Here is a 15,899-nt window from a genome sequence, read left to right on the forward strand (position 1 = left end):
TAAAGATGTTCTTTGAAACCAATGAGAACAAAGATACAACATACCAGAATCTCTGGGACACATTTAAAGCAGTGCGTGGAGGGAAATTTATAGCACTCAATGCCCACAAGAGAAAGCAGGAAAGATCTAAATTTGACACTCTAACATCACAATTAAAAGAACTAGAGGGGCAAGAGAAAACACATTCAAAAGCTAGCAGAAGACAAGAAATAACTAAGATCAGTGCAGAACTCAAGGAGACAGAGACACAAAAACCCTCCAAAAAATCAATGAATCCAGGAGTTGGTTTTTTGAAAAGATCAACAAAATTGACAGACTGCTAGCAAGACTAATAAAGAAGAAAAGTGAGAAGAATCAAATAGATGCAATAAAACATGATAAAGGGGATATCACCACCGACCCCACAGAAATACAAACTACCATCAGAGAATACTATAAACACCTCTACGCAAATCAACTAGAAAATCTAGAAGAAATGGATAATTTTCTGGACACTTACACTCTTCCAAGATTAAACCAGGAAGAAGTTGAATCCCTGAATACACCAATAGCAGGCTCTGAAATTGAGGCAATAATTAATAGCCTACCAAGCAAAAAAAGTCCAGGACCAGATGGATTCACAGCTGAATTCTACCAGTGGTACAAGGAGGAGCTGGTACCATTCCTTCTGAAACTATTCCAATCAATAGAAAAAGAGGGAATCCTCCCTAACTCATTTTATGAGGCCAACATCATCCTGATACCAAAGCCTGGCAGAGACACAACAAAAAAAGAGAATTTTGGACCAATATCCCTGATGAGCATCCATACAAAAATCCTCCATAAAATACTGGCAAACCGGATTCAGCAGCATATCAAAAAGCTTATCCACCATGATCAAGTGGGCTTCATCCCTGGGATGCAAGTCTGGTTCAACATTCGCAAATCAATGAACGTAATGCAGCATATAAACAGAACCAAAGACAAGAACCACATGATCATCTCAATAGATGCACAAAAGGCCTTTGACAAAATTCAACAGCCCTTCATGCTAAAAACGCTCAATAAATTCGGTATTGATGAAACGTACCTCAAAATAATAAGAGTTATTTATGACAAACCCACAGCCAATATCATACTGAATGGGCAAAAAGTGGAAAAATTCCCTTTGAAAACTGGCACAAGACAGGGATGCCCTCTCTCACCACTCCTATTCAACATAGTGTTGGAAGTTCTGGCTAGGGCAATCAGGCAAGAGAAAGAAATAAAGGGTATTCAGTTAGGAAAAGAAGAAGTCAAATTGTCCCTGTTTGCAAATGACATGATTGTATATTTAGAAAACCCCATTGTCTGAGCTCCAAATCTCCTTAAGCTGGTAAGAAACTTTAGGAAAGTCTCAGGATACAAAATTAATGTGCAAAAATCACAAGCATTCTTATACACCAGTAACAGACAAGCAGAGAGCCAAATCAGGAATGAACTTCCATTCACAATTGCTTCAAAGAGAATAAAATACCTAGGAATCCAACTTGCAAGGGATGTAAAGGACCTCTTCAAGGAGAACTACAAACCACTGCTCAGTGAAATAAAAGAGGACACAAACAAATGGAAGAACATACCATGCTCGTGGATAGGAAGAATCAATATCGTGAAAATGGCCATACTGCCCAAGGTTATTTATAGATTCAATGCCATCCCCATCAAGCTACCAATGAGTTTCTTCACAGAATTGGAAAAAACGGCTTTAAAGTTCATATGGAACCAAAAAAGAGCTCGCATTGCCAAGTCAAATGAACAAAGCTGGAGGCATCACCCTACCTGATTTCAAAGTATACTACAAGTCTACAGTAACCAAAACAGCATGGTACTGGCACCGAAACAGAGACATAGACGAATGGAACAGAACGGAGTCCTCAGAAATAATATGACACGACTACAGCCATCTGATCTTTGACAAACCTGAGAGAAACAAGAAATCGGGAAAGGATTCCCTATTTAAGAAATGATTCTGGGAAAATTGGCTAGCTATAAATAGAAACCTGAAACTGGATCCTTTCCTTACTCCTTATATGAAAATTAATTCAAGATGGATTAGAGAATTAAATGTTAGACCTAATACCATAAAATCCCTAGAAGAAAACCTAGGTAGTACCATTCAGGACATAGGCATGGGCAAGGACTTCATGTCTGAAACACCAAAAGCAACGGCAACAAAAGCCAAAATTGACAAATGGGATCTCATTAAACTAAAGAGCTTCTGCACAGCAAAAGAAACTACCATCAGAGTGAACAGGCAACCTACAGAATGGGAGAAAATTTTTGCAATCTACCCATCTGACAAAGGGCTGATATCCAGAACCTACAAGGAACTCAAACAAATTTACAAGAAAAAAACAAACAACCCCATCAAAAAGTGGGCAAAGGATATGAACAGACATTTCTCAAAAGAAGACATGCATACAGCCAACAGACAAATGAAAAAATGCTCATCATCACTCGTCATCAGAGAAATGCAAGTCAAAACCACAATGAGATACCATCTCACACCAGTTAGAATGGCAATCATTAAAAAGTCAGGAAACAACAGGTGCTGGAGAGGATGTGGAGAAATAGGAACACTTTTACACTGTTGGTGGGATTGTAAACTAGTTCAACCATTATGGAAAACAGTATGGCAATTCCTCAAGGATCTAGAACTAGATGTACCATATGACCCAGCCATCCCACTACTGGGTATATACCCAAAGGATTATAAATCATGCTGCTATAAAGACACATGCTCACGTATGTTTATTGCGGCACTATTCACAATAGCAAAGACTTGGAATCAACCCAAATGTCCATCTGTGACAGACTGGATTAAGAAAATGTGGCATATATACAGCATGGAATACTATGCAGCCATTAAAAAGGATGAGTTTGCATCCTTTGTAGGGACATGGATGCAGCTGGAAACCATCATTCTTAGCAAACTATCACAAGAAAAGAAAACCAAACACCGCATGTTCTCACTCATAGGTGGGAACTGAACAATGAGATCACTTGGACTGGGGAAGGGGAACATCACACACCGGGGCCTATCATGGGGGGTGGGAGGGGGGAGGGATTGCATTGGGAGTTATACCTGATATAAATGACGAACTGATGGGTGCTGACGAGTTGATGGGTGCAGCACACCAACATGGCACAAGTATACGTATGTAGCAAACCTGCATATTTTGCACAAGTACCGGAGAACTTAAGGATAATAATAATAATAATAAAAAAGCCTAAGTTAAAAAAAAAAAAAAAAGACACATGCACACGTATGTTTATTGCGGCACTATTCACAATAGCAAAGACTTGGAATCAACCCAAATGTCCATCTGTGACAGACTGGATTAAGAAAATGTGGCACATATACACCATGGAATACTATGCAGCCATAATAAAGGATGAGTTTGCGTCATTTGTAGGGACATGGAAGCAGCTGGAAACCATCATTCTTAGCAAACTATCACAAGAAGAGAAAACCAAACACCGCATGTTCTCACTCATAGGTGGGAACTGAACAATGAGATCACTTGGACTCGGGAAGGGGAACATCACACACTGGGGCCTATCATGGGGGGTGGGAGGGGGGAGGGATTGCATTGGGAGTTATACCTGATATAAATGACGAACTGATGGGTGCTGACGAGTTGATGGGTGCAGCACACCAACACGGCACAAGTATACATATGTAACAAACCTGCACGTTATGCACATGTACACTAGAACTTAAAGTATAATAATAAAAAAAAAAGAAGCTGCCAAACTGTTTTTCAAAATAGTTGTACCAATTTGTATTTCCATCTGCAGTGTATGTAGCAGTTCTAATTGCTCTATATCCTTGCTATTTTTTTATATGGTCCATTTTTTGCCATTGTAATAGGTAAGTGGTGGTATCTCATTGTGGTTAATTTGCATTCCCCTAATAACTAATGATACTGAGCTTCTTTTCTTGGATTTATTTGCTATTGCTGTCTCTATTTATGGTGAAGTGTCTATTCAAATATTTTGTGTTTTTAAAATTTTCTTATTGTCAAATTTAAACAAAACAGGTTTAGTGAGGTTTAATTCATGGACATACAATTCATGCAGTTCAAGTACAAGAATACCTTGGAAATACTGCAAATGCAGTTCCTGACCACTACAAGAAAGCAAATATTGTAACAAAGTAAATATCACAATAAAGTGAGTCACATGATTTTTTTAGTTTTCTATTTCATATAAAAGTTATGTTTACACTACATTGTAGTCTATTAAGTGTGCAATAGCATTATGTATAAATAATGCACATTCTTTTATTGAAAATATTTTAGTGCTTGCCTGAAAATGCTAACAATCATCTGAACCTTCAGTGAGTTGTAATGTTTTTACTGATGGAGGGTCTTGCCTTGATGTCTATGGCTGCTGAATGATCAGGGTGGTGGCACATAAAGAATGAGGTAGCTGTGGCAATTTCTTAAATCTAGAAAACAGTAAAGTTTGCCAAATTCATTGACCCTTTCTTTTATACCATTTCTCTACATCATGTGATTCTTGTTGATAACATTTTACCCACAGTAGTACTTCTTTTAAAATTAAAGTCTATGCTCTCGAACCCCACCACTGCTTTATCAAATGTTTATGTAATATTATAAATCCTTCGTTGTCATTTCAACAATGTTCACAGCATCTCCACCAGGAGATTCCATTCCAAGAAACTGCTTTCTTTGCTCATACATAAAAAGCAATTCCTCATTTATTAAAAAATTCATCATGAGACTGCAGCAATTCTGTTACATCTTCTGGCTCCACTTCTAATTCTAGTTTTCTTGCTATTTCCACCAAATCTGCAGTTATTTTTTCCAGTGAAGTCTTGAATCCCTCAAAGTCATCCTTGGGGTTGGAATCAACTTATTCCAAACTCCCGTTAATGTTGATAGTTTGACCTCCTCCCATGAAGTGCAAGTATTCTTAATGGCAGTGAGAATGATGAATCACTTCTAGAAGGGTTTTAATTTACTTTTTCCCAGATTCATCAGAGGAATCATCATCTCTGGCAACCATAGTCTTACAAAATGTATTTCTTAAATAACAGGACTTGAAAATCAATGTTACTCTTTGATCTCTAGGCTGCAGGATGAATGCCATATTAGCAGGAAAGAAAACAACATCAATCTTCTTATACATCTCCATCAGAGCTCTTGCGTGACTAGATGCATTTTCAATGAGAAGTAATATTTTGAAAGGATTTTCTTTTTCCTGAGGTGGTCTTAACGGTAGGCCTAAAATATTCAATAAACCATGCTGTAGTGCTGTAAACAGATATGCTGTTATATGGACTTGGTTGTTCCATTTATAGAGAATAAGCAGAGTAGATTTAGCACAATTCTTAAGGGCACTAGAATTTTCAAAATGGAAAATGAGCATTGACTTCAAATTAAAGTCATCAGCTGCATTATCCCCTAACAAACAAGTCAGCCTGTCCTTTGAAATTTTAAAGCCAGGAAATGACTTCTCCTGTCTAGCTATATAAGTCCTAGGTGGCAGCTTCTTTCTGTACAGGGCTGTTTTGTCTACACTGAAAATCTGTTGAAAAGCTTGCCTTCTGCTAGCTTTTGAATTTGTTTGCTCTTGCTTCTCTAGTTCTTTTAATTGTGATGTTAGAGTGTCGATTTTAGATCTTTCCTGCTTTCTCTTGTAGGCATTTAGTGCTATAAATTTCCCTCTACACACTGCTTTAAATGTGTCCCAGAGATTCTCATACGTTGTCTCTTTGTTCTTATTGGTTTCAAAGAACATCTTTTTTTCTGCCTTAATTTTGTTATTTACCCAGTAGTCATTCAGGAGCAGGATGCTCGGTTTCCATGTAGTTGTGCGGTTTTGAATGAGCTTCTTAATCCTGAGTTCTAATTTGATTGCACTGTGGTCTGAGAGACTGTTTTTTTATGATTTCCATTCTTTTGCATTCGCTGAGGAGTGTTTTACTTCCAATTATGTGGTCAATTATAGAAAAAGTGTGATGTGGTGCTGAGAAGAATGTATATTCTGTTGATTTTGGGTGGAGAACTCTATAGATGTCTATTAAGTCCACTTGGTCCAGAGCCACGTTCAAGTCCTGAACATCATTGTTGAGTTTCTGTCTCATTGATCTGTCTCATATTGACAGTGGGGTGTTAAAGTCCCCTACTATTATTGTGTGGGATTCTAAGTCTTTTTGTAGATCTTAAGAACTTGCTTCATGAATCTGGGTACTCTTGTATTGGGTGCATATATATTTAGGATAGTTAGCTCTTCTTGCTGCATTGATCCCTTTATCATTATGTAATGCCCCTCTTTGTCTTTTTTGATCTTTGTTGGTTTAATGTTTGCTTTATCAGAGACTAGGATTGCAACCACTGCTTTTTTTTTTCTTTCCATTTGCTTGGTTAATATTCATTCATCCCTTTATTTTGAGCCTATGTGTGTCTTTGCACATAAGATGGGTCTCCTGAATACTGCACACCAATGGGTCTTGATTTTTATCCAATTTGCCAGTCTATATCTTTTAATTGGGGCATTTAGCCCATTTATGTTTAAGGTTAATATTGTTATGTGTTAATTTGATCCTGTCATTATGATGCTAGCCGGTTATTTTGCACATTAGTTGATGCAGTTTCTTCATAGTGTTTATGGCCTTTATCATTTGGTGTGTTTTTGCTGTGGGTGGTACCAGTTTTTCCTTTCCATATTTAGTGCTTCCTTTAAGCGCTCTTGTAAGGCAGGACTGGTCGTGACAAAATCTCTCAGCATTTGCTTGTCTGTAAAGGATTTTATTTCTCCTTTGCTTATGAAACTAGTTTGGCTGGGTATGAAATTCTGAGTGGAAAATTATTTTCTTTAAGGATGTTGAAGTTCAGCGGTGGTGTTGCCCCTGTCCAGGCCCTGAGTGGCCCTGAGCATGGGCAGTCCCTGGTGGCTGCCATAGCCGAGCTACCAGTGCTGGACTCCCACAGGTAGTGGGTGCCGTTCGGAGCTCTCCTCCGGGAGCGCCGCACCATGGTACTGTTTGTGCAACATTTCCTGTTTTACATTTGCAACGAATATATAGAGGATCTCTGAAAAATCCTGAAGAGTTTCTTACAAGAAGCAAATGTCACCCTTATAGTGATTGAACAGTCATCCTACTATCCTATTGAGCCGTTTTGCAAACTGCCTGGATATTCTCATGAAATCTATTTCATCCTGTGAGGGAAATTTATAAAAGATTGGGAATGAAAAGAGGTGAAGAAATGGCCTCCTCAGGACAGAGCCCCCACCTAAACTCTCAGGAAGCCTTTGGAGCTTGTGGTGGGCAGTGACTGGCCCTCTCTTTGATTTTCAAGGAGATCCAGCTCAGCAAGGTGGAACTCTCATTTTAGGTTCAGGTAACAACATCCATTTTATACACCATGAAAGGAATACGTAGGATCACAAACCTATCAACTGTTTTACAGCTTGTAGGAGTTTAACATGTGAACTTTACAAACAGACTTTCAGTTGTCCATGTGTGAGTTAACATGGTATCTGCAACTTTCGACTGGACCTCCTGGAATGTGACCTTCAATGCTGGGGTGTAATATCCCTGTGTAGTGTCTAACCTGCTGTCCCTTTCCAGCCTTTGAGGATTTAGGGAAGTATAAAGAGGCCTTGAACCAGTTGAACTGCATGCTGAGAAGCATCAGTTGTCAAAAATGTGATAACATTTTCATTTTATAGCTTTTAAAATTTTATGCAAAATAACAAATATGAATATACAAAATATAACTTTAAAAATTATAAAATCATAAATACCATTTCAATCATTTTACATTATGGTATATTCAGTCAATGAAAGATTTTTTTGGGAATTAATACAAATTCTGATGAAGAATATATAAAGGGAAGGGGGAGCAACACAAGACCATTGTATTCAGTGAAGAAAGCAAAATATTAAATTCTGTCAACAATATAACTGCATTTTTTTATGTATATATTCGTATTTTTGTGTGCTTAGGAAAAAGACAGGAAATAAACACCAAAATGTTGCCAGTAGGTATCTCTGTGTTAAAATGATAGTGTTGTTATTTTCTTTTCTGCATTTCCCAACTGTTCTATAATGAGCATGATTAATATTGTTGGGCCAGGAAAAGGTCTTTAAACATTATCTGACAATTTTATGCCTATAAGACCACCTTCTAAAGTGCAAATTATATAGGCTGCAGTCCATGTTTCTACCCTAATTGCTTTACTCATAGGAAGTGTGGCAATCCAAATATCTCACATATAGCCAGTGTCCACGGCACCTTCTCATTACACACTTGCTATCCATTTCACCAGGATTTTTGGGAATTAGGGGAGCTATGGAGAAAAAATTTGTTTTAGATATTTAAGATATGTATTTAAAACATAGTGTGCTTTTTGAAAAGGAATTGTAAGAATTTTATTTTATTTTATTTTATTTTATTTTATTTTATTTATTTATTTATTTATTTTTGAGACAGAGTCTTGCTCTGTCTCCCAGGGGAGTGCAATGGTGCTATCTTAGCTCACTGCAACTTCTGCCTCCTGGGTTCAAGTGATTCTCCTGCCTCAGCCTCCCAAGTAGCTAGGATTACAGGCACCTGCCACTACACCTGGCAACTTTTTGTATTTTTAGTAGAGACAGGGTTTCACCATGTTGGCCAGGCTGGTCAACTTTTTGTATTTTTAGTAGAGATAGGGTTTCACCATGTTGGCCAGGCTGGTCTTGAGCTCCTGACCTCAGCCTCCCAAAGTGGTAGAATTACAGGCATGTGCCACCACACCTGGACAATAATTGTTCAAATTTTTAAAAACTTTGTGACTTAAATGTACCCTATGGTTTAGTTGTGCATTCCTAGAGAACTGGTATTTCCCACCCGCAAATTGCTCTTATTTGGAAGACTTGTCAATTTTTTATTTTTCTAGAAACTTAGTCTGTTTAGTTGGGAAGTGTCCCAGAATTCCTGATGAAAAAAGTACAGCAAAATCAGGTTTTTGGTAATTATTAGCAAGTATAATACCGTTTTGAACTCAATGCTTTTATATGAAGCATATGAAGTTACAAAAAATTAATGTATTAAAATATTTGAATATATTTTCATGTTTGTATAATCATGTTTTTATTCAATAAAATAAAATTTCTCATTTAAACTTTTTTTTAAAAAAAGAATGTTGAATATTGCCCCCACTCTCTTCTGGCTTGTAGGGTTTCTGCAGAGAGATCTACTGTTAGTCTGATGGGCTTCCCTTTGTAGGTAACCCAACCTTTGTCTCTGGCTGCCCTTAACATTTTTTTCTTCATTTCAACCTTGGTGAATCTGATGATCATGTGTCTTGGGGTTGCTCTTCTCGAGGATTATCCTTGTGGTGTTCTCTGTAGTTCCTGAATTTGAATGTTGGCTTGTCTTGCTAGGTTGGGGAAGTTCTCCTGAATAATATCCTGAAGAGTGTTTTCCAACTTGGTTCCATTCTCCCCATCACTTTCCGGTACAACAATCAAATGTAGGTTTGGTTGTTTCACATAGCCCCATATTTCTTGGAGGCTTTTTCCATTCCTTTTCATTCTTTTTCTCTAATCTTGTCTTCATGATTTATTTCATTAAGTTGGTCTTCAATCTCTGATATCCTTTCTTCCACTTTATCAATTTGGCTATTGATGCATGTGCATGCTTCATGAAATTCTTGTGCTGTGATTTTCAGCTCCATCAGGTCATTTATTTTCTTCTCTAAACTAGTTATTCTAGGTAGCAAAACCTCTAGCCTTTTTTCAAGGTTCTTAGCTTCCTTGAATTGGATTAGTTTGTTATTACCCATCTTCTCAAACCTAATTCTGTCAATTCATCAAACTCATTCTCCATAGTTTTGTTCCCTTGCTGGTGAGGAGTTGTGATCCTTTGGGAGAGAAGAGGCATTTTGCTTTTTGGAATTTTTAGACTTTTTGGGCTGTTTTTTCCTTATTTTTGTGGATTTATCTACCTTTGGTCTTTGATGTTGGTGACCTTCGTGTGGTGTTTCTGTGTGGACATCCTTTTTGTTGATGTTGATGCTATTACTTTCTGTTTGTTAGTTTTCCTTCTAAAAGTCAGGCCCCTCTGCTGCAGGTTTGCTGGAGTTTGCTGGAGTTTGCTGGAGGTCCACTCTAGATCCTGTTTGCTGGGTATCACCAGCGGATTTTGCAGAACAGCAAAGATTGCTGCTTGTTTATTCCTTTGGAAGCTTTGTACTAGAGGGGCACCTGCCAGATGCCAGCTGGAGCTCTCCTGTATGAGATGTCTGTCGGCCCCTGCTGGGAGGCGTCTCCCCATCAGGAGGCACAGGGGTCACGGACCCACTTGAGGAGACAGCCTGTCCCTTAGCAGAACTCGAGCGCTGTGATGGGAGATCTGGTGCTCTCTCTTCAAAGTCAACAGGTAGGAACGTTTAAGTTTGTTGAAGCTGTGTCCACAACTGCCCCTTCCTCTAGGTGCTCTGTTCCGGGGAGATGGGAGTTTTATCTATAAGCCCCTGACTGGGGCTGCTGCCTTTCTTCCTGAGATTCCCTGCCCAGAGAGGAGGAATCTAGAGAAGAAGTCTGGCTACAGCGGCTTTGCCAAGCTGTGGTGGGCTCTTCCCAGTTTGAACTTCCTGGTGACTTTGTTTACACTGTGAGGGGAAAACTGCCTACTCAAGCCTCAGTAATGGTGGACACCCCTCCCACACCAAGCTTGAGTGTCCCAGGTCAACTTCAGACTGCGTGCTCGCAGCGAGAATTTCAAGCCAGTGGATCTTAGCTTGCTGGGCTCTGTGGTGATGGGATCCGCTGAGCTAGACCACTTGATTCCCTGGCTTAAGCCTCCTTTCCATGGGAGTGAACAGTTCTGTCTCACTGGCATTCCAGGCACCACTGGGGTATGAAGAAAAACTAGCAGTTTTAATTATTTCACATCTTCTCCTTTGCATTCACAACTTGGCTGACTGTTTGGTACAAGAACCTTGCTATCTTGGTTGTCAACATGCCTTCTTCACTAAGTTTAATGATTTCTAGTGTTTTAAGGTGAGAGACATGAGACATTTCCTTTTACTTGAACACTAATTGTAGGATTATTAATTGACCTAATTTCAATATTGTTTTGTCTCAGAGAATAGGGATGCCCCAAAAGAGGGGGAGCTATGAGGGAACAGTTGGTCAGTGGAGCAAGTGATCTTTGTTTTTGTTTTTGTTGTGTATTTCAGAACACATACATTTATTAAGTACCCTGTTGTATATGGGTGCAGTTCATGGCATCCCCAAACAATAGCAATGGTAATATCAAAGATCACTTATCGCCCACACACAGTGGCTCATGTCTGTAATCTGAGCACTAAGAAGGAGGCCAAGGGGGCAGATAGCTTGATCTCAAGAGTTCGAGGCCAGCCTGGGCAACATGGCGAAAGCCCATACACACACACACGCGCGCACGTGCGCGGGCACACACACACACACACACACATTAGCCGGGCGTGGTGGCGCACACCTTGTAGTCCTACAACTTGGTAGGCTGAGTTGGGAGGATCACTTGAGCCTAAGAGGTCAAGGCTGCAGTGAGCCATGATCGTGTCACTGCATTCCAGCCTGTGTGACAGAGTGAGACCCCATCCCAGAAAACAAAAACAAAAACAACGATCTCTTATCGCAGATCACCATAACAGATATAATGATAATGAAAATGTTTCAAATACTGTGAGAATAACTAAATTGTGACACAGAGACATGAAGTGAGCACACATTGTTGGAAAAATGGTGCCAATAGACTTGCTCTACACAGGATTGTTACAAACCTCCAATTTGTAAAAAAAAAGGCAGCATCTGGGAAACATAATGAAGTGAAGCACAGTAAAAACATATGTATGTATAAAGCTTAGTGAGTTTTAGTATACAGAGAATTGTACAACTGTTATCACTATTTAATTCCAAAAATATTTTATCACCCCCAAAAAGAAACCTATACCTGTGGGCTATCACTTCCCTTATTTTCTTTCTCTTTCTTTCTTTTTTTTTTTTTTTTTTAATTATACCTTAAGTTCCGGGATACATTTGCAGAATGTGCAGTTTTGTTACATAGCTATACACATGCCATGGTGGTTTGCTGCACCCATCAACACATCACCTACATTAGGTATTTCTCCTAATGTTATCACTCCCCTAGCCTCCCACCCCCAGGACAGACCCTGGTGTGTGATGTTCCCCTATGTCCATGTGTTCTCATTTTTCAGCTCCCACTTATGAGTGAGAACATGCGGTGTTTGGTTTTCTGATCTTGTGATAGTTTGCTGAGAATGATGGTTTCCAGCATTATCCATGTCCCTGCAAAAACATGAACTCATCATTTTTTTATGGCTGCATAGTATTCCATGGTGTATATGTGCCACATTTTCTTTATCCAGTCTATTATTGATGGACATTTGGGTTGGTTCCAAGTCTTTGCTATTGTGAATCATGCTGCAATAAACATACTCGTGCATGGGTCTTTATAGTAGAATAATTTACAATCATTTGGGTATACACCCAGTAATGAGATTGCTGGGTCAAATGGTGTTTCTGGTTCTAGATTCTTGAGGAATCAGCACACTGTCTTCTACAATGGTTGATCTAATTTAAATTCCCACCAACAGTATAAAAGTGTTCCTATTTCTCCACATCATCTCCAGCATCTGTTCTTTCCCGACTTTTTAATGATCGCCATTCCAACTAGTGTGAGATGGTATTGTGGTTTTGATTTGCATTTCTCTGATGACCAGTGATGATGAGCATTTTTTCATATGTCTGTTGGCTGCATAAATGTCTTCTTTTGAGAAGTATCTGTTTATATCCTTCACCCACTTTTTGATGAGATTGTTTGTTTTGTCTTGTAAATTTAAGTTCTTTGTAGATTCTGGATATTAGCTCTTTGTCAGATGGATAGATTGTACATTTTTTCTCCCATTCTGTAGGTTGCCTGTTCACTCTGATGATAGTTTCTTTTGCTGTGCAGAAGCTCTTTAGTTTAATTAGATCCCATTTGTAAATTTTGGCTTTCGTTGCCATTGCTTTTGGTGTTTTAGACATGAAGTCTCTGCCCATGCCTGTGTCCTGAATGGTATTGCCTAGGTTTTCTTCTAGGATTTTTACAGTTTTAGGTCTTTTAAGTCTTTGTTCTATCTTTAGTTGGTCTTTGTATAAGGTGTAAGGAAGGGGTCCGGTTTCAGTTTTCTGCATATGGCTAGCCAGTTTTCCCAGCACCATTTATTAAATAGGGAATCCTTTCCCCATTGCTTGTTCTTGTCAGGTTTGTCAAAGATAAGATTGTTGTAGATGTGCGGTGCTATTTCTGAGGCCTCTGTTCTGCTCCATTGATCTATATATCTCTTTTGGTACCAGTACCATGGTGTTTGGTTACAGTAGCTTTGTAGTAGAGTTTGAAGTCCGGTAGCATGATGCCTCCAGCTTTTTTCTTCTTGACCAGGATTGTCTTATTTATGCGGGCTCTTTTTTGGTTCCATATAAAGTTTAAAGTAGTTTTTTTTTTTTTTTTTTTTTTTTTTTTTTTTTTTTTTTTTTTTTTTTTTTTTTTCCAATTCTGTGAAGAAAGTCAGTGGTAGCTTGATGGAGATAGCACTGAATCTACAAATTACTTTGGGCAGTATGATCATTTTCACAATATTGATTCTTTCTATCCATGAGCATGGAATGTTCTTCCATTTGTTTGTGTTCCCTCTTATTTCCTTGAGCAGTAGTTTATAGTTCTCCTTTAAGAGGTCCTTCACATCCCTTGTAAGTGGTATTCCGGCATATTTTATATTCTTAGTAGCAATTGTGAATGGGAGTTCACTCATGATTTGGCTCTCTGTCTGTTATTGGTGTATAAGAATGCTTGTAATTTTTGCATATTGATTTTGTATCCTGAGACTTTGCTGAAGTTGCTTATCAGCTTAAGGAGATTTGGGGCTGAGACGATGGGGTTTTCTCAATATAAAATTATGTCATCTGCAAACAGAGATAATTTGACTTCCTCTCTTCCTATTTCAATACCATTTTTTTGTTTCTCTTGCCTGATTGCCCTGGCAAGGCCTGCCAATACTATGCTGAATAGGAGCTGTGAGAGAGGGTATCCTTATCTTTTGCCAATTTTCAGAGAGAATGCTTCCAGTTTTTGCCCATTCAGCATGATGGCTGTGGGTTTGTCATAAACAGTTCTTATTATTTTGAGATACATTCCATTAATACCCACTTTATTAAGAGTTTTTACCATGAGGGTGTGTTGAATTTTGTCGAAGACCTTTTCTTCATCTATTGAGATAATCATGTGGTTTTTGTGATTGCTTCTGTTTATATGATGGGTTATGTTTATTGATTTGCGTATATTGAACCAGACTTGCATCCCAGGTATGAAGCTAACTTGAGAGTGGTGAATAAGCTTTTTGATTTGCTGCTAGATTCGGTTTGCCAGTATTGTATTGAGAATTTTCACCTTGATGTTCATCAAGGATATTGGCCTGACATTTTCTTTTTTTTGTTGTGTCTCTGGCAGGTTTTGGTATCAGGATGATGCTGGCTTCATAAAATGAGTTAGGGAGGATTCCCTCTTTTCCTATTGTTTGGAATAGTTTCAGAAGGAATGGTACCAGCTCCTCTTTGACACTCTGGTAGAATTTGGTTGTGAATCCGTCTGTTCCTGGACTTTTTCTTGGTTGGTAGGCTATGAATTCATGCCTCAATTTCAGAACTTGTTATTGGTTTATTCAGGAATTCAACTTCTTCTTGGTTTAGACTTGGGAGGGTGTGTGTCCAGGAATTTATCCATTTCTTCAAGATTTTCTAGTTTATTTGCATAGAGGTGTTTATAGTATTCTCTCATGGTAGTTTGTATTTCTGTGGATCAGTGGTGATATACCCTATATTTTTTTTTATTTGGTCTATTTGATTCTTCTCTCGTTTCTTTTTTATTAGTCTGGCTATCTATTTTGTTGATCTTTACAAAAAAAAAAAAAAAAAAAAAAACAACAGCTCCTGGATTCATTGATTTTTTAAAGGGTTTTCGTGTCTCTATCTCCTTCATTTCTGCTCTGGTCTTAGTTATTTCTTGTCTTCTACCAGATTTTGAATTTGTTCGCTGTTGCTTCTTTAGTTCTTTTAATTTTGATGTTAGCATGTCAATTTTACATCTTCCCTGCTTTCTCTGGTGGGCATTTGGTGCTATAAATTTCCCTCCACACAGTGCTTTAAATGTGTCCGAGAGATTCCGGTACATTGTGTCTTCGTTCTCATTGGTTTCAAAGAACATCTTTATGTGTGCCTTAATTTTGTTATGTACCCAGGAGTCATTTAGGAGCAGGTTGTCCAGTTTCCATGCAGTTGTGCGGTTTTGAGTGAGTTTCTTGATCCTGAGTTCTAGTTTGTTTGCACTGTGGTCTGACAGATTGTTCGTTATGATTTCCATTCTTTTGCATTTGCTGAGGAGCACTTTACTTCCAATTATGTGGTCAATTTTAGAATAAGTGTGATGTGGTACTCAGAATATTTTGTATTCTGTTGATTTGGGGTGGAGTTCTGCAGATGTTTATTAGGTCTGCTTTGTCCAGAGCTGAGTTCAAGAATTGAATATCCTTGTCAATTTTCTGTCTCGTTGATCTGTCTAATATTGACAGTGGGGTGTTAAAGTCTCCCACTATTATGGTGTGGTAGTCTAAGTCTCTTTGTAGGTCTCTAAGAACTAGCTTTATGAATCTGGTTGCTTCTGTATTGGGTGCATATATATTTAGGGTAGTTAGCTTTTCTTGCTGCATTGATCCCTTTACCATTATATAACGCTCTTCTTTTTCTCTTTTGATCTTTGTTTGTTTAAAGTCTGTTTTATCAGAGATTAGGATCTCAACTCCTGCTTTTTTGCTTGGTAAAT

At 38.4% G+C, this 15,899-nt stretch overlaps 1 pseudogene; it reads left to right on the top strand.

Moving 5' to 3' along the window:
- The first annotated feature begins 6,870 nt into the window (after positions 1 to 6,870).
- On the top strand, positions 6,871 to 7,517 carry LOC104671919 (annotated as a pseudogene).
- Positions 7,518 to 15,899: the final 8,382 nt, after the last annotated feature.

The sequence above is a fragment of the Rhinopithecus roxellana genome, chromosome 7 (assembly GCF_007565055.1).
Source record: "Rhinopithecus roxellana isolate Shanxi Qingling chromosome 7, ASM756505v1, whole genome shotgun sequence".
In the NCBI taxonomy this organism is placed as follows: domain Eukaryota; kingdom Metazoa; phylum Chordata; class Mammalia; order Primates; family Cercopithecidae; genus Rhinopithecus; species Rhinopithecus roxellana.